Genomic DNA, 20,075 nt, shown 5'->3' on the forward strand with positions numbered 1-20,075 from the left:
AGATATTGAAGTAATTTTACTAAGCAAATCTTACAAGTTTGGCCATATCTTCTAGGAATTCTATATCTAACACCATCAGTCTGAACAGCTGTATAAATTAAAATTAGTTTCCTTGTCTTGAAATGCAACTAAAGTAAGGAATTCATTCTAAACTAGCATTTTAGTTGTGGTTTAGTTTAAATGATAATCTGGACATTACATGACTAAAAAGGTTGGACATTTTTTGCTGGGCTGCCATAAAATATCATTAAAAAACAAACAAACAAACAAAAAACTTAAATTTCTTACAGCCCTAGCACTTTTGGAACATTTTGTGCTTACCTGACTTCAGTGTTCACTATCTCTAGAGTTTATTGATCAAATGAAAGATCTGAGTGACTGATACTGAAGTACGCAAACAGACTGCTTCAGAGGCCAGCACCAGCACTTGAGCCATGATGGCTTTAATGGCTTGGTTGCCTCCTTTCACAGATTGATGGATACACTGCCAAGACCTCTGAGAATAAGGCAACAAGAAAGTTCAGGATAGGTATCTCAGACTGGAAAGGTCATTCTGACAACAGCTCATGCTGACAAAACTTGCTGTGTGGAGGAAGCCTGAGACACTGGAGAGTCACTACTGACAGGCACTGTAAGGCAAGATAATGTCCTGAAGCATTGTCTGAAAGCCAGAATCCTTTTTTTCAGTCTGATCTGCCAACATTCAGGCTGACAGTCAAGCATACATTTCATACTGAAACCCTTTAAGTAGTGTACTTGAGAAAAGATCTGCAGTGTTTTCCTACTGATGTTTTGTTAAAGCTTGAAGTATCAATGCATGTACAGATCACACTGGTGATTGATTTTCCTGCCACAAGCACTGATTCTAACCTATCACTCCATCCTTTCAATTACATTTGTGTGCTATATATGACAGTTTCTCCTCCAAATCCAGCCTTGGTGTGTGCAGCACTGAATTTAAAATCTACCCTCTTATGTTCTGATGGCTTGCTATAACTTCTGCTATCTTAAAATGTTTTCTTTACTATTTCTCTTTAAATACTCATTTATTTTCTCATTTATTTTTTAAATATCAAAACAATTACTTGGATTTTAATTAGTTTTTATCATTTTAAGGCTTCCATTCTCACTGCTGTTTTAGTTAATGTGCATTTGTAAAAAAATCTAGGCTCTGATTTCTCTCTGCCTCCCAATGTATTTCACAAAATAATTATCCCTTATCATGTAGTAAAACGGATCCCTCTCCACTAGAAAAGCCCACACTCTTCAGAAACATATGGTTCACTTAAGCAATACTTTCTCATCTCAATACCTGTAGTTGTACAGCGTTATTTGGTTTATACTGTGGAAACGCAGATTTCATATTTTTGTATTAAACCTTGTCTTACTCCTCTTTCACAGCTACTGTGACCCTCCTTAGTTCTGCAAACAGACCTTTCAGATTCAGAAATAATAAGCAAAAGGGATAAGTTTGCTGAAATGTTACTTGAAAATTTTTTAAATTTATCAGGCAACACTTACCTCCAAAATGATCTTTTCTCCTCCATGGAATGTAATTGAGCTATCTACACATGAAGAAATAAAAATATTTTTAAGATTTTCTTCTTCTGATAAATTGAACTTTAAAAAAATACACTTCATATTTTTACCAAAAAAAAAAAAAAAGGTATGAAAGTTTGGAAATGTACCTAATCACTATAGAAATACTAGCCTATCTAGGTGATTGGACAGAATGATGGCAGATAGCATTTGGGACAATCAGTAAAGTATACTGTACTGAGGCAGAATATCTTAAACATAACTTAGTGATGGACATACTTAGACATAAAAATCAAATTAATATCCTATCATGAAAACAATCTAGATAATATGACATAAAAAGAGGAATGGGAGATAACACTGATAATAACATGGTAGTCAACATTATGATACTCAATCCCCTTATGTATAATGTTTTACAACTTAACTTTCAACAAATATTGCAGTGAAAGTTATTCCAGATAGATTACTATTACTAACAGCAGGAAAAAGAAACCTTTCACATCAAGAGAGAACTAAGTATATTTGGACCGTACATTTTGAAAAGATGATGCATAACAAATATTAAGGAAAAAAAAGTACAAAGAATGAAAGCTGCCTTATACTGTTGTATAAAACAGGACTAAATGCTTAAAAGGAACAAAAAAGGGAAATTCTCATCCCTGCCCCCAGATTTAGAAGTGAAATGTATATATGACTTCAGTCAAGACCTTGTAATAGGAGAAGAGAAGAGAAGAGAAGAGAAGAGAAGAGAAGAGAAGAGAAGAGAAGAGAAGAGAAGAGAAGAGAAGAGAAGAGAAGAGAAGAGAAGAGAAGAGAAGAGAAGAGAAGAGAAGAGAAGAGAAGAGAAGAGAAGAGAAGAGAAGAGAAGAGAAGAGAAGAGAAGAGAAGAGAAGAGAAGAGAAGAGAAGAGAAGAGAAGAGAAATATATATAATAAGAATACTAAAAACACACTGAACTATCTTGCTTGAGTTCTTATCACAGAATCATAGAATAAATCATAGAATATCCCAGGCTGGAAAGGATCCAGGAGGATCATTGAGTCCAACTCCTTGCTCCACCCAAAAATCAAACTGAATGTCTGAGCGAATTGTTCAAACACTTCTTGAACTCTGGCAGGCTTGGCGCTTTGACCACCTGGGAACACCCAGAAACCCGTTCCAATGCCTGGCTACTCTCTTGGTGAAGAACTTTTTCCTATTACCCAGCCTGAATCTCCCCTAACACAACTTCATGCCATTCCTTCAGGTTCTATTGCTTTCACCAGAGAGAAGAGATACCCCTTTGCTTCCCCTTGCGAGGAAGCTGTAGGATGTGGTGAGGTCTCCCCTCAGCTGCCTCTTCTGCAAGCTGAACAAATCAAGTGATTTCAGCCATTCCTCACACATCTTGACCTCTAGGCCCTAGAGGTCCTAGAGGTCTTTGCAGCACTCCTTTGGACACTCTGTAATAGTCCTTATATTGTGGCACCAAAAAACTGTACACAGTACTTGAAGTGAGGTCACACCAGTGCAGAATAGAGCAAGATAATCACTTCCCTCAACTGGCTAGCAATGCTGTGCTTAATGCACCCCAAGATACAGTTGGTCCTTTTGTCTGCCAAAGCACACTGTTGAATTATATTCAATTTACCATATGCAGAACCCTTACCAGCCCACAGAACCCTTTCTGCAGGGCTACTATCCAGTCTCTTGTCCCCTAACCCATACATATATCCACAATTGCCCTGTCCAAGGTGCAGAAACTGGCACTTGTTCTTGTTGAATTTCATGCAGTTGGTGATTTCCCAGCCCTCTAATTTGTCATGATCTTTCTGCCCTCAAGGGAGTCAATAGCTCCTCCTAATTTAGTGTCACCTGCAAACCTACTTAGTACATATTTGAACCCTGCATCCAAGTCATTTATGAAAACATTAAAGGGAACTGGCCCTAAAGTGGATCCCTTTGGAGAATTAGAGACTGGCCATCAGTCTTATGTAAACCTAATTAAAATAATATTTTGAGTAATTCTTACATATTTGAAATTTTTTTTTTTTCTATTCTGTAGTATCTGGCATTTATTTTTTTAAGTAGCAAGTGCTGTCAATAACGAAGTGTATATATATTTGATCCAATCAAACATGATCAGTCTTCAGTTGCTATAGCTTTTCACTTAAAAAGCATGGTTCCAAACTACATTGGGTTGCACAGTTTAACGCAACAAGAACATGATTCGTTCATACCTGTTTATAAAAGGACTTCCTCAGAATGCTATTTATGGACTTATATTATCAGTTTGTTTTTAAGAGTGTTTGTTTAAAGACAGACTCATTTAGTGCTTCTCCTCGTGACTGCACTGATAAATCCACCACAACAGAGATAATAGAGATCAGAGAGACATAACTAGCTATTTTTCTCTATCAAACAATGAGTATTCAAAGAGAATACTTTCACTGAGAAATTAGTATACTCAATCACATTTGACAAAGGATACTTGAGGTTGGCAGAGGAAGCATCATAAAACTTGGGACAGAAGACTTTGACTTGTTTTCATAGAAGGTTCTATGTTAACTCAGGGGTCTCTTTAACTAAGGTTAAAACAAGATGAACTAAATCAAGAGGTGAATAAGACATATACTGGGATGCACACCAGCGTTTTAAAGGAATTACTACTACCCTTCTAGACTTTACAAAGTAAGCATACATATGGACACAGCCATCTACTGAATGTTGAAGGATGCTGGTAGAAAGCAGCAGATGGTCAGAGCAGTTTAATTATGTTCTGATGAGTTAACTCTTAGTTAACTCTTTAACTAACCTCAGATCTTGGAAATTTTATTAAAAGTCTTTAATAAGTCATTTTATTAAAAAAAAGTCTTTTATTAAAAACTTGGAGCACCTTCATGTGTTTTGTAAGCATGGAACAATATATAATCTATGACATTATTAGATGTGGAAATACATTATGGAAGGAAAAGTGCAGGAGGAAAAAAGCAATTGAATTCTAATCCTAACATCGTTCTTGATGTCAAAGCAACATTTCTGAGGTGACCATGCTGTTTTTCATGCAGAGTTTTTGTTTGTTTGTTTTGTTTTGTTTTAATGCTATCACACCTATGTACTAATCAATGTACTAACCATTTTCACTATAAGCATTTGAGACAAACATCTGGTTTACAAGCAGCTGTAAGAATAACACAGGTATCAGTCATGCAGGTGCAAGTTAAGCTGAATGAACCTACAGATCTTTTTCAACACGGTTTGACAATTACAAAATAAAAGCAAAGTTAAAGAGGATTGAACTAGCAGTATTTGAAGAAATAATAATAGATCTTTAGAATGTTCAGAAATGCAATATCTGACTAGTAACATGCTACCTTGTCTTCACCAAATCCAAAGTAAAATGACTCATTTACAGAATGAGGTGACAGACTTGTACCCTATATAAATAGCAGATTACTATAACTTAATTAGTGTGCTATTTACTAAAACATACTTAGTCATTTAGACTCCTTAGGGCTTTCCTCCACCTCCCCATATTAGAATTGTTTGTAATTTCCAGTGGGATGAAATATCTAAGTATTTAGCAACATCTAGTTTGGTCTAGTCTGGATGAATGTAATGGCTAATACTTCAAAACTACTTCAAAAATAATCCTGGCAGTCATCAGGTTAATTTTTATGCTGCAAAGTTCTGATGAATCAAATTCTTCTCAGAGCTCTCATATCTTCAGTTCTGCTCAATGTTTTTACTGATAGAATGGTGATAAAAATTTCTGTATCAACCAGTGGAACTTGAATTTACAAACAATATCACACAAAGAGAAGCCATAGGATACTGTTATTTTATGCTTAAAAAATAAAAATAAAAAAATAAAAAGAGAGTTAAAAAAAAATTTCAGAAACTATTTAAACTAACTCCAAGCATATACATTCCTGCCCAAATACAGTGTAGGGACTAGCTGACCAGGTAGTAGTTCTGCGTCCTATTAATGGTAGTGGTATTGATTAGGTGAAGCAGAGGATTTGAACTAATTGGAAAGTAATTTATAGCATACATAAGAATACACAGCCATCATTTAATGTCTGTGATAAACTGATAAACCCACCCCAGATAACAGAGATCAAAGAGATATAATTAGTTCCTCATCAATATGAAGTGTTCTGGAAGTGGAGATGCAAGCTACAGATTAAGGTAAGCATGCTTACCCTTGTTTATATACTTCTAATTCTGTGCTATATACAGTTTAACTTCTTCCAACTACTCAGCAATAAGCACAACAAAACGCAAAAATAATATTTTTTTCTTTTCACTTTTTCAATTCATCTCTATCCAGATAGGGGAAGTAGGACTTGAAACTATAACAAGTTGGTTCCAAAACTATGTCTAACGAAAGCTTCTAACTCCTCTAAAAATCAGATGCTCAACTGGAATGTTCCTCTGAAGGCATATTAAGCTCAGCTAAGCAGCTGTCCCTCAGAAGAAAGAAACAATAAAATAAAAAAAAAATTATCTAGGGTACAGCTCATTTAATTCAGCAAAAGCTATTGTGACCTTTAATTACATATTAACACCTCTGATTTGATCTGATGACCATTTCCTGGATATCCCTCTGAGATACAGTGCTAGCCATGAGTAATTCCTGACCTTTAACTATTGAATTAACACATCTAATTGATAATTAGGGAGCAGTTAAACTCAAACTTTTCTTAATGAAGTAGCTTACATGACCATGTTTGTCTGGTTTACTACATAATATCCATTCCCTTTGAGATGGCAAGGATTTTATTTTATTTTTTTCCCTGAGGCTTTTACAATTTATATCCTGTAGAAGCTGCTCAGACTGTATATGCTTCATACAATTGTAGTTGGAAGTGTTATGTGTATGCTACATTTTGCCTGCTGAGAGAGTGACAATACTGCCAAGCTACTTGAATTTATTTCTACTTGACATGTTTCTTTCTGCATCTTGCAAATGCAAAGTCGTAACCAAATCACAGTAGGCCCTGGTCTCATCAAATCTCGTACAGCACCAGCAAGCTGACACTGGCAAGTTCATATATGGCAGAGTAGGGAGACATTAATATTGCATGGACAAAATTCGCTTCTTTCTTGCAAGACTTATAGACTGTCCTTTCATGCAGAGCTATAAACTTAAACTTGAAACTGCTCAGGAAATAAGTAAATTACAGTCCCTCTGACATAAGACTACTGCTGGCTTACTCTAGGCATAAATTACACACAAATGGCATGTCTAAGCCAGGAGTTGTGTCTTTCTGTTATAATTATATACAAATTCTGTAAAACTACTTTGGGTTGCATGCTAAGAAATGGAAATACCAAAATCTTAAATCTCCAGGGCAGCTAGAAAAAGATGTTGCAACAATTTCCATATCTCATGTAAATAGACATGGCCATGTTCCCTGCATGCAAAATAGTCTCTTGGTTGTCGTCTCTCTTTTTATTTGCCTCTAGTTTCTAGGGTTGTATGCTGTACAGGCTGAATAATGTAAGTCTGGTATTCCAGAAGGTCTTTCTAGGCTTGTTCAGCTATCGTTACTTTTTTCCCCTTCTTCTGATAAAGGCTTCTAGGAAATATCTTTTTCCATACAGGAATTATAAATACTGCTGTGTTCAGTTAAAAGGAGTCCACTTCTTAGAAGCTTAATATACAGCAAACAAATGAATTGTATTTAAAGGAAAATATTAAGCTTTTTAACATTAGAAGAATACTTTTTAAGAAGAAATGTGGAAAGCATTTTTAGAGTTTCAGCAATAGCTATTTTCTATTGCAGCATTTGCGAGAAACAGAACTGGAAAAAGGTTATTTATTTATTTATTTATTTTAAACTCAGAGTTTATAAGCATACAGCGACCTCTTCAATTTTTTATTTATTTATTTTAGAATCACAATTTTATATTGCATCTTATGCTAACTGTACTCTTGGCTCAGATCCACTAAGTACATGAGGCACTTGATCCAGCTGAATTTCTACTAAGTTTTCTTATGCTGGAATTCCCAGGCAAGAAAATGAGCAACACCAGCTCAAAATTCCTATTATGGGAACTGAATTAACTAGAGGCTGAAAACAGGCATGAATCCTTGGTTATTTTTGCCATTAAATCAGAATATAAAGCTGAGGAAGTTAACAGAGGTGTGATTCTTGAAAAATATACACCAGATTTCCCCCTCCTCCCCCCAAATAATACCTTTTACATGTGTTGTTGAACAAATATTACTTTAAATCAATTTGTGGTAACAATAAAAGACATCCCTTACAAGCATACCTTAGAAGCATAGAAAGTAGAAGAGTAGAGATGGAAAAGACTTAAGATAAGTCATAATATTTCATACATCACTTAAAAATCACAGCAATTACTGTCCCTCTAACAGTGTATAAAACCCTAAATATACTGAAGGTTTTTTCAACTGAGGAACTGAAATACTGCAGTCTGGTTAAATACTCAAAGATCAAAAGACCTATTTTGTAGAATATGAGTGTCATTAAAGAAATTCATCTGAAGAACGCTTTAAAGACAGAGTATGAACAAAAATGGTTTCTATTTTTAGAACACAAAAGTCTGCAACTAATAAAAAACTTTTTTCTTGTTTCAATTGTGTATATACGAATTCTCTATGTATATGTTATAAATTGTAATTAAGATAATCATTTCAATGGCATCTCAATCTAGATAAAGACTCTTTAAGTCAAGTTAGTTATTATGCCCATAGTCTTTAAACACCTTCATTAATTTGAGTGACAGTTCAATCTGGAATAAAACACAAAGCCTTTGCGTTTTACAGCACAGACTGTGTCCTACCACCAGATCACATCGCTTTTTCGTTAGCAAATGAACCATAGGGGTACAGTAAAGTCATACTATGGAAACTATAGCTTTCACTTCAAAATAGGTTGTCCATCTATGAAAGAAAAAAAAAGGAAAGAAAAGAAAAAAAAAAAAAAAAAGGAAAAAAAAAAAAAGAAGAAAGAAAAAGAGATAGCTGCATTATTCAAGCCAGTTATAACAATTCTGCAAACCATCATAGAGCAAACTTCATTTTCATTCCCTTTATTCACAAATTCTTTGATCAGAGAGTAAAATGACACTGGGATAAAAACAGGCCTGGTTTACACTCCCTTTCTATCCACATTTCCTCAACTTCACCGCAATTTACAAATGCTTTCTGTCAGCTATTTCCCTTCATGCCTGTTCTCCACTGTCATCATGCACTTATTCAAAGTCTCTCTGCCCTTCCCTGGCTATATTAACTAGCTTTCTCCAGTTCCAACCTCCTATCAGAAACATACCCCAAATACTTACTGCGTTTGTTTGCCTGCGTGTCTGAAGCACTGACAGATGCTGGGTTGAAGCCCAGATCACCCATAGAAGATTTACTAAGCACTTTCTCTGCTTCCTATCTAAAATTATCAATGCCCTCCTTCTAGTCATAAGAAGTTGAAGGCAATTTCTGATTTATTCAGAAACGATGTGAAACCTTTCCTTAACTGAAGTTTTTCAGACTCCAAAATGTTAAGAGAAATTAGGGCAAAGAGTTCCTACCTTCTTTCTGCCTCCAACAAGTTTAGTCAAGTGGCTTCTTCTATGTACACACTTAGCAAGGCTGCACGTTTGTTAATCTGTTTGAAATGTTAAAAGCCTGTGAACAGCAATAGATACAAAGCTGGGGAGATTGCAGCCTTCCTTGGTACTCTATCAACACAATGCCACTTGCATGTTGAATGCTTTTACTTTTCTCCTTGCCCCTCCACCTTCCCAGTGCTGTCATTACCAGTGAAATATCTATATTTTCAATAAATTAGTTAATTCTACAAAAGCACTGTTAAAATAGAGGGGGATGTTACAGAACTGAAAACATTCCTAAAGTGAACTAGACACTGGGCATGAGGAGTATGACACTAGCCTCAAAGCAGAATCAGTTCATATCCTATACGTACCAAATAATTTGTCAATAGAGGAAATACTGTTATAACTGCCTGAAGGCAGAAGAATGGAGCTGAGGATCTTTTATTAAAGCTGTTCCCTGTATTCACTACATTCTCTTTGCTCAGTCCATGGCTTGCTGATAGCAGTGAATGCTTGCTGCCTGACCACTATAATGCAAGTATTTTATTATCATAACATGCTAGCAGAAATACTTTTTAGCCTGGCTTCCTTAGAAAGAGAGGTTTGTACTATAATGCATGAATATATATATATATATATAATATATATATATATATATAATATATATATATATATATATATATATATATATATATATATTCCTTTCCTCACAGCTGAATTTATTGTTTGATTTCCCCCAAAGAAATACAAACCCTATGGTATTAGATCCTTAAAAATGATGTGAAATACAGGATTATATGCAGGGATACAACTCACTAATGTGTCCCACTGAGCTAAATTCTTATTAGAAAACAGAACAGGCATGAAAACTCCAGCCATGGAGGGCATGGGGATGGAGGGAGATGGGAGGTAAGATACTTTTTGAGTGGTGTTTTTCACTATATTAAGCATGAGCAAGTTCAAATAGGAGACAGGATTTTATGAAACCAAGCTTAATTCATTTTGCTGCTGACAGAAGTCCTGTTGTTCTCTTTGTGCTGCATCACCTAGCACACAAAAATGTTGTCACAGTCAAGAGCACTTCACCATCTCTCAGGCTTCCTGACAAATATTGTCCTCACAATGCAAATACTTTGTGCTTTGTAATTCAGCTCTTTCAGATCAGATTTCAGAGTAAGAATCATACCAGAGGAAAGAGAAATCTGAATGAAAATATGAAGATTAATAATAATAATAATAATAATAATAATAATAATAATAATAATAATAATAAAATAAATGAAAGAAAACCAGTAATCAGTAAACTGCAATTCAGAATCATGATTTTCTTCAGTTAAGAAAACTTAAGGTGGAGAAAAGATTCATTGGTACTCTTTTGAGGCTACCTAAAAGAAAATACAATCAAGCAACGCTTTTTGTTTTACTAAGAAAATGGAAACACTCCATCTAGTCATAAAATTTCAATGTTGCTATTTCAAGTGGAGATTCTATTCTTGTAATATTTGTTGCATCTATTCTTATATTTAAAATAAAATGTACAAGATAAATCATTTCCCAGCAAAGTTCAGTGAAGTTCAGAGATTCAGTTTGGACTTACTGTTTAATAAATAAAGTAGCATTATATTTTTGTTACAGTTTTCATCTGAAGATTTGTTCTTCAAATTAATTTAGTAGTTTAAAAAAATGTGTTCAGGCAGATAATCAAAATCTTCCCTTTGTCTAATGCATTCCTAAGTTTCTGATATATCTATACCACTGTTTAGATTGCAATTTGTAGAGTTGTCATTTCAAAAGGAATTTAGATGCAGACTAGAAAATATCTTGCCTTTAGATCATTAAAGCTAATTCTAAATTCTCCAACAATTTAGGCTAATTCTAAATTCCCCAATACTAAGTTTTGCCTGGTACTTTTCAGAAACATCTTTTTAACTGTTTTTTTGTTTGTTTGTTTGTTTGTTTGTTTCTTTGTGTATATTATGTTACATTTCCAAGCAGAACATGGATTAAATTTTAATCCCATTAGATTTGCCATATAATTGATTCAAATACATAGTATAAATTTTGCCCTGAAATTTTATTTCTGATTCTGTCTTGTTTTCCTCATGTTCTAAAGATTGGCCTCTAATTTGTTTGAATAGGTATGACTCATGTTATTTATTTTTTTTTTTTAGTACTTCAGAATCTGTGAAACATTTGCCTATGCAGATGTCTCAACATATTGCTGTACAAACCCAATATGAGTTTTACACTTAACAATATGGTATTGGGTTCTTCAGAGAAAAATTTTTAAATTGATATTTTTCTGTGTAGGTTGTTATGTAACTGATATAAATTATTTATACTCAGTGCTGAAATACTAAAGAAATATGTGGCTACCTTATGAGTCTAGCAGCATGTAATTAGTGTCACTTATCCTGAATATATCCGTACATTCATACTGGTTCACATAATGAAAATGGAGGAAAACAGCGTAAAACAGGAAACTGGTAACACTTAAATGAGCAATAAAAATGAAGAAGAAAAGAAGGAGAAAAGGGGATGGAAAAAGAAAAAAGTAGAAATTACTTTTGTATAACATTTTTTACATACATATACATACATACAAAAACAAATATAGTAGTAAGTACCTAATGTCTGAAATAAGACTTTAGAAATGCACAAGTTCATTTTGGTCTGGCAATTTTCAGTAGCTGAAGAGGCTTACCCTAGCAATACATCATTCATTTGTTGTGGATATTTGTTAGTGGAGATATAATTGATTGGTGATGCTAAGCAGATTCTTGATAAACTAGGTTTAGCTTCAGGTTTTTTTCTTTCTTTTGTTTTGTTTGTGTATGTGTGTGCATGCATGTGGACCCTGTTGGTCTTATTTTAGCCAAAATGGACAAGTCTCTATAGGACATGTTATTAGTGAACCATGTTTATTCCAGTTTACCCAGTACCAGTGGAGGAACAATCATGCATGGAGTACCTACCAACATATTTCTCAGTAAAAAGCATATTAAAGGTTTTAGTAGTCCTATCTATAGTAGTCCTTTACTACTAGTAGGTAAAGAGCAATGGGTAGAATGGATTGTGTTGTCTCACCTTACAGATCATTGAGGAAGTAGATAGCCTGGAGCTACAGATAGCAATAAGAGACTAAAGTTATTCTAAGTCAAAACCACCTGGCATTCTGCATCCCTTCAAGTACTGTGATACCACTAAAATCTCATGGTTTGATATCACAAACAACCTGATTCAGGTCTCCAGTTCCTTCAAACTCCATTCACAGCTCTATCTGCCCTTCGAGCATCCATCATCTCTCCTACCTTCCATTCCAATTTGTTATTGGAATATAAACTAGATATAACAAATACTACAAGGATTCAGAGCGATACAAAATCTTAAATCCAAGACAAGGAGGATAAGATGCTTGATTTTAAAAAATTCTTCTTTTTTTTGTTTGTTTGTTTGTTTCACTATTATTATTATTTTATTTCTATAACAGACTCCACTATTTAACTGCTTCACCCTGATTGGTATGAAGAGAAAAATTTCTGAAAAATGATACCATTAATCATGTTTAATCATGATTTAAAGGCGTTATATTTAAAAAAAAAAAAAAAGTTAATTGGTCTGGTATGTATTGGTATGTATTTAATTGGTATACTTATGTATTTAAAATAATTTAAAATAAATAATTTAAAATAATTTAATAATAAAATAATTTAAAATAAAACTTAGCAAATAGAACAACCTTATTATGAAGAATTATTTGTCCTATAACCGCCTTTTTTTAATGTCTTTACCTTCTATGATAAAAGGCCTCCTAACAGGAATCTTGTACATAGAATACCTCCTTAATCACTCCATCTATTATTTTCAATAAATATCTAATGCCATATAAGTTGCAAGTTTTCTTTTTGTGAAAACTGTCTGTAATAGCCTCAGATTTTGTTAAAAGAAGTACATTAATGGAGACAATGCTATTAGACCTTTTATTTTCTTAAATATTATATTAAATGTGACTGCAATAGATATGAATGCAAAACTGACTTTCATGACAAGCTGTGTTACCGAACAAGGAGAAGTTTAATAATAGAGAACTGGAACACATCACCTAGACATTTCATAGAAGTCTGAATGATATTATGGTTGGGCTTTACAGGAAAGGAGACTAATAGACTACTACTGTATAATTCCATTTATTACAATGTTCTCTGATTACAATGTTCTATGCTAAGAAAGGCTGTTCTCCCCCACCTGTATTTGTAGCTTAATAATTAAGAGTACATAAAACCTGGTTATGTTATGTAAAGAGTATAAAAAGGGATTGCAGCTAGTTTTAGACCAAAACAAAACAACAACAACAAACAAACAAACAGGAATAAGTAGTCAGTGGTTGCAATAAAAGTCAGTTTTTGTCCTTTTGGCTTGTGTAAGAGTAGAAATATAATTTAGGGTATGCTGTATAGTTGCAAATTGCTGTGTGATATGCTTTAGAAACTGTACATTTTAGAGGGAATTGTGTTTGTCTTCTACAGCAGTCAGCCTTGCAGGCCTTTCAACAGAGTAGGCACTCATCCAAGAATTTTCCCATTAGTAAGAACATGTTCAGCATTACTTGGAGAAGATATTTTTTGGCAGCATTAAAAGCAGACCACTGTTGTCACCAGATAGTGATGTGTTTCAGAACTAGAGACAGATGTCTACCTCCTGCCCTCCACCAATATTTCTAAAGGACTGAATGTAGTAACAATGAAAGCAAAGATGTGGTAGCATATGCTACATAAAAAGCTCAGCACCATAATCTAATAGAAAAGCATTTTTTGCTAATCTGGACTGAATAGCGTGTTGTTTTTTGGTGTGTGTGTGCATTTTATTCTCTACCTGCCCCCACACCACATCTACCAACTGTAGCACTCAACCAATGTTTCCTTTTCTTCTTCAGCCACACACAGACAGTAAAATAACTTAAAAGATGAGCATAAACAGTTACTGCCATTATAGGCCGTAAGTATACTAGCTTACAGGTATACTAGCTCCTTGCTGCTGCTACTGTCAAACTATTTATTCAGGAAGTGAGGGTAAAATGGAAACCACAAAAGTTAAACACATCATTTGCAATGGTTGATGCTACCATTGGCATCTCAACTTGCAAAATGTTGTAAAAAATAACAACAACAAAAAATCATCCTTACTCCTTCTACCAGTGTAGCAGCATCCAGGATTGTACCACCAATAAACTCCATTGAGACAGTGTAGCAATCAACTCTAAACAGAAAAATGAGCAAATATGCACAGAAGTAGGTACTATAGTAAGTAATTCATTCACTGAAGATGCAAATATAAAAAGAAGTGTGAAACCTAATTCTTCAGTGTCATTCACATACAGGTTGGACAAAATACGTATGAGTGTGAAGAGACACTTTCCTGAATTCATCTTGGTGTTAAATTTCCAGCTGACTTGGCATGCAAAAAATTTTATATGCATACATTTTGAGGGGCAGAAATAAAACTAAATGTAATTAGAAATTATGTTATTTTGTATTCAAATACATTTCAAAATGCTTTTATCAATTTCATAAACAGGCTATGATCCTTTAACTGTCAAGTCCTCATTAAAAAACAACAACAAAAAAAAGTAATCCTGGTGTCAAGTTAGGAAGGGAGAATGATAAAGGAAGATTAAACATGGAAATTCCCTCATACATCATCACCAGCTGAGGCCAACAGAGAACCAGCCTTATTTACTTGAATTTTCATTCAGATGAATCAAACATGATTCACTTACACCTCTGAGACATACAATGTATTTGGTGTTAAATATTTGATAACTGCAACTTATTTTCATTTTTCCCTCCCATACCATTTTTTAGAGAACAAATCCTGATTGTGTGATTAAAATTCCATCAAAAAGAGTTGCTGTGTATATTTTGTATATGCAGGACTAGAGGTTAATGACTTTAATGAGAAATAGCCTTGAATTATAAGTTGTACATGCAGATTTTAAATGCAAATTTCTCTAATTTCAAACTTTTTTAATACCAGGCCTTTGAAATATTCTAAATGAAAACAGCCTGCTCTCCTCCCCCACACAATTTTTTTTTTTTTTTTTTTTTTTTCCCCTTCCAGTTTTTGCTAAGCCTCTGCACTCCAGGAATACAAAGGCAAGAATTTGCTTCCACTGCAGTTTTGATGTCTGGACTTGCTGCAGTGCAAAATATATTTACATTTTACTTTCAAGGGTGAGAGAATTAAAGGAAAACAACAACAACAACAACACACGTTGCTGCCCAAATATCACCAACCATGAGAACCCTTACCCAGAAACAGTAGTTCTGTGAGGAGGACTGAATTAAAGGGGAGATTTCTTGGTTTCCTGCTAAGCCATATAAATTTGTATGCCTTGCTCTATTATGTTGAGCTTGAAAAGAAGAAAAGTAAAAACTTTTCCTAATCTTGTCTTGGTACCTCTTGGGGTATGACCTCCACGTTCAAGCCCCAGGAGGTTAGGAACATCTAGAATGGGAGCCTTTCCTTCATGAATGCCACAGGCTGCAGATATTGTGAAACATGTCAAGAATTTCCTCCTCTGCCACACTGTCAGAAGAAAGCTCCATATTCTGACTTGAGCAAAGAAGGGGTTTTGAAAGGAAAACTCTGAGACACCTGTTGAGACACTCCTTTCAAAGTGCTGTTCACTACCACATGGCTTTAGGCTGCTTCCCATCTGGACACACTAGCTCATTTGCCATAAGTGCTGTGTCCCTCCTTGCCGCCTCTGCCCCCAGCTCTTTTTAAAGTAAGAGATGGTAACTTATGTTTGTCATCTGAAAGACTCTCTCCATTCCATTGTGATGAATTTATTTTCTTGATTCAGGTTCATGGTCTACACACGACAATGCAAACAGCTTAATCTTTGATCAGCTGCAAAAATAACTGCTGTTAAATTTGCAGCATTGCCCTTGTCCTTGATCAGGAAAGCCTCTAAGGTGAATTGGACATATCAGGCTTGGGATGAAATGCAATACATGTCCATCCGTTTCTACATTATATTTATTTGCTCAGTTTTTCTATTTTTCAAAGTTTTTTCCCTGAACTATCTGAATATTAATTCATATTAATAACCACATAGTTGTGTGGATGGCAGTTTTTATTTCTAAGTTAATATATAGTTTATTTCAGTATTATAGTAAAATATGAAATAATATAGGAACTTTCTTCCATATTCTTCAGAGGTGTTGATCTAGTGCCATTTCTTGAAGAAATCAAGTCCCATGAATTTCATGTTACAACTCCACACCCCAAATACAATCACCTTCCCACTATTCTCTGCTCTGTAAAACCACATTTAACTGAATCCTGAAGACAATTAACAGCATCGAGGTGTTTCAGTATGTATGCTTGCTTACCTTTGTTAGAAAAGGTACCACATTGGTGTCCATCAGTCATGGTCATTTCATGATCTCAATTTCATTAGTAGTCAGATGAGTTAAAAAAAATAAAATAAAATAACCCAAACAATTACTGAAAATACAGTCAGAAAAAAAGTGGAAAATTTGCCAAAGATAGTTTTCTCTCATTTCACAGATTTTAAGTCAAAGTTTTGGTGCCAAAACATTGATACCATTGAGTCACATGCCTTATTTTCTTCTTAGCATTAAGCTTATGCTGAATATTCATAGTTCTCAACAACCTGAGACTAATACACATTATGTTATCCTGCATTATTGCTCTATCTGAAAAGAATGAGAACAGAATATATATCACTTCTCAGGACTTTAAATTTAATTTTAAATAATAAAAAAAAGTTGAATAATATAATATTGCCAAGCAAAAATGTTTCTTGCTCAAAAAGGTAAAAAAAATAAATTCTTGCTTCTGTATAGGTTATGGAATAAATCCTGAATAATTTCCTTTTAATTGGTGAAACAGTATTATGTGAGGCAGATATTTTTATAGGGTTAACTCCAAATCAGAAAACCATGACTATGCAGTGCAGAAAGCAGTTTCAAAGATGCAATCAAAACAGGAGTTGACAGTATTTATATTTTCATAGTGCCCTGAATATGACCTCCCATAGAACTATAACACATCAATTGCCTATGAATAAAAAGAATAATAATTACTAAAATAACAATACAAAAATCAGATCCAGACCAAGGCAGAAATAAAAGTAAAATTAAAATTAAGAAACCTCAAAAGCATGCAAGTAGTAAGTCAAAGGATTATTATGCAACTAATTTTACCTCCAACTCTACATAGAAATTTCAAGAAGTATAAATGGTTACAAAGCATATTTCATTTGAGATTTTTAGAAGTGAACAGCTAAAAAGTAAAATAGATCATGTCTTTTATAAATTAAAAAAAGTATGCAAATACTATGACTGACAAAAGTAGAGTATTCCCATATTATTTATATTCAGTTATTACTGTATATAAATAAAATTCAAACTAGAAAATTGACTTACGTGGATACAATTAAAAAAATAGCTAAGAGAATGCAGCATTACAACAGCCGTTTCAAACGGACTGCTACTTCTTCAAGACACATACTCCATTTTGGGGATAAAAGAGTCAGGAAAATAAAAAAATTGTTCTGATGTCAACAAAAAGATTTTTCAAAAGGCTGAGCTTATTACAGTGTAGCAACTTAAGTCAACTGACAGAAATAATTGAACCCCTGAGGTGTTTCCCACTACTCATTTTAAAAGGGTCAATATTAATTTATCTTCTTCCCACAATTTTTTAAGATACTGAGCATCTATAATTTCATAAAGTGAGACAAGGACTCATTGGGAAAATACATAGCATAAATCTTTATCTTGACTGAAATATTATTAGTAGTATATATTTTTAAAAGTAGTCATCATAGAGCTGTTTTCACAATATCCGGTATTTTCAGAGAGGACATTCTGTACTCCTTTTCTTTACCATCTAATAAGCTAAGAAAGGCTAGGAAGCATTTGACCTACTTAACAAATATCTTTATCTATACTGAATTCTCCAGAAGGATCTAATACTTCAGTTCACAAATGACCCAGCAGATGAAAAACATGAGAGTTGCAAAAAGTCACACCGGCAGTGTGAGAGACAAGGGAAGATTAAAATTAGAATAGGTAAATGTAAGCAAGTATGAGTTTGTACCAGGAATAAAGGTTTGTTCCTGTTCTCATTACTTTTGTAAAGCCCTAGAAAGTTAAAGGCCTGACACACAATCTTGTCTGGGTCTTCTGCCAATATTAATATATTTGGAGATGGGAGATTTTCTATGAAAAAAAAGCATTGTCTATACAATATTTGTGCTTGAGCTATGAGGGAGAAGAAAACGTTCTTGCTTCATGCAAATTGAAATGAGAGGCAACAAATGTATTAAGAACATGTTATTTTAAAATTTCTGTGTTTAAAAGACTGTATTTAGTACACTGGTAGCTAAAGGGGAACTCCAAAGCTCTACCTTGGGCACCTAGGATAAGGGATCACTAACAGAGTTACATACAGAAGATAAGAAATACTGAAGAAAATTGCACATGAAAATCTACACCCTCCTTGGGGAATATGTGCTCTATTCAAATGCAAAAAAGATATACTTCTTCTCCAAGTCCAAGTCTCTTCAAAAGAAGCATCTAGTTGTTCAAAAGAGAAACTGTTGTTTTCTCTTGAAACCCCAACCAGAGGAGAGGGTGGTCTCTACCAGGCTGTATCACTTCTTCAGGAAGGATACCCGAAGTCAATTACTTCCCAGGTAAGAAGTACCCACTTCTTGTAGTTGAGTGTTTTGGTACATGAGGAGAGATATCCACTCTCCTCTTGCTGCTGATGTTTTGCTGTTGTGCATGGAGAAGAACTGAGATCTTCTCAGTCTGAAGATCTGAAGATCTTCTTCACTGATCTTAAAAAACACACAGCCAAAGTCTCTGAAAGAATATAGTCACTCTCTAAGCCAGACATGAAAGAAAGCATTTCAGAGAGGTGCACCTCCAAAGACAAATTCAATATGTTTTTTTACATGATCTTTTGTAGAGGTTTCTTAAAAATAAAATAAAATAATCACTTTATTTTTAAAAAAATGTGAATTTTGAAGAAAAAGCTACTTTAAGGTGTGCTTCTGCAAATCTTTATAGAAAATAATACTGTAACTGAATAGATTGAGAAAAGAGGAAACAGAAGGAAACAGAGAAAGAGAAAGAAGCTTAAGTTGGGAAACAGTGAAAGAAAGACTGTAATTTATTCAGGGAAAATAAAACGATACAATTTATCATTTGTTAAATATGTAGATAACTACTGAAATTAACAGGTAGTTCCACTGAAGAACAAAATATACAGCCAGGAACAATCAGAAATAATTCAGAAAGCAGTTAGTTACTTATTAATACATTAACCAATTAACATTAGGTGACAGAAAAGCCCAACTGTTGATAAATTGGAAAACAGAAAAAAAAAAGGTCAGAATTTTTAATACATGGAATCCTACTCTTCATTTTTGAAAAAAAACAAATGAGTAATTCAATCTTTTTTTTTTTTTTGAGAAAGTTCCTGACTGAAGGCAAAAAAAAAAAAAAAAAAAAAAAAGGAAATAAAAAAAGCATTACCTGTATACTAACCAGAGCAATAAATGGTGAGTGTATGGGTCCAAATCCATTGCAGCAAAAATAAAGTCATTACAGTGATCCTTTCCTCAAGGGAAAATAAATAAATATTTAGAAATTAATACTGTTGAAAATTTATAATTGAATGAAAGTGAAGATGGACTGACTACAGCAGGCAGCAACAATTGTTTTGTTTGATGGTTTAGAACATAATGAGAAAATTTGGAAATTGAGTTAAAAGATGAAAGCCATTGAAAGAGTAGTCTTGTAAGCACTTCAAAAGAGAAATGAGCTTTATTACCAATAAAGCAAATCAGTAAAAAAAATAGTAAGAAAAAAAATAAAAATTGCATTCTCCCATGACTAAAGACTAAAAATATAATCATTGTGCCCTTC

The sequence above is a fragment of the Aythya marila genome, assembly GCF_965140915.1.
Source record: "Aythya marila genome assembly, chromosome: 2".
NCBI lineage: Eukaryota > Metazoa > Chordata > Aves > Anseriformes > Anatidae > Aythya > Aythya marila.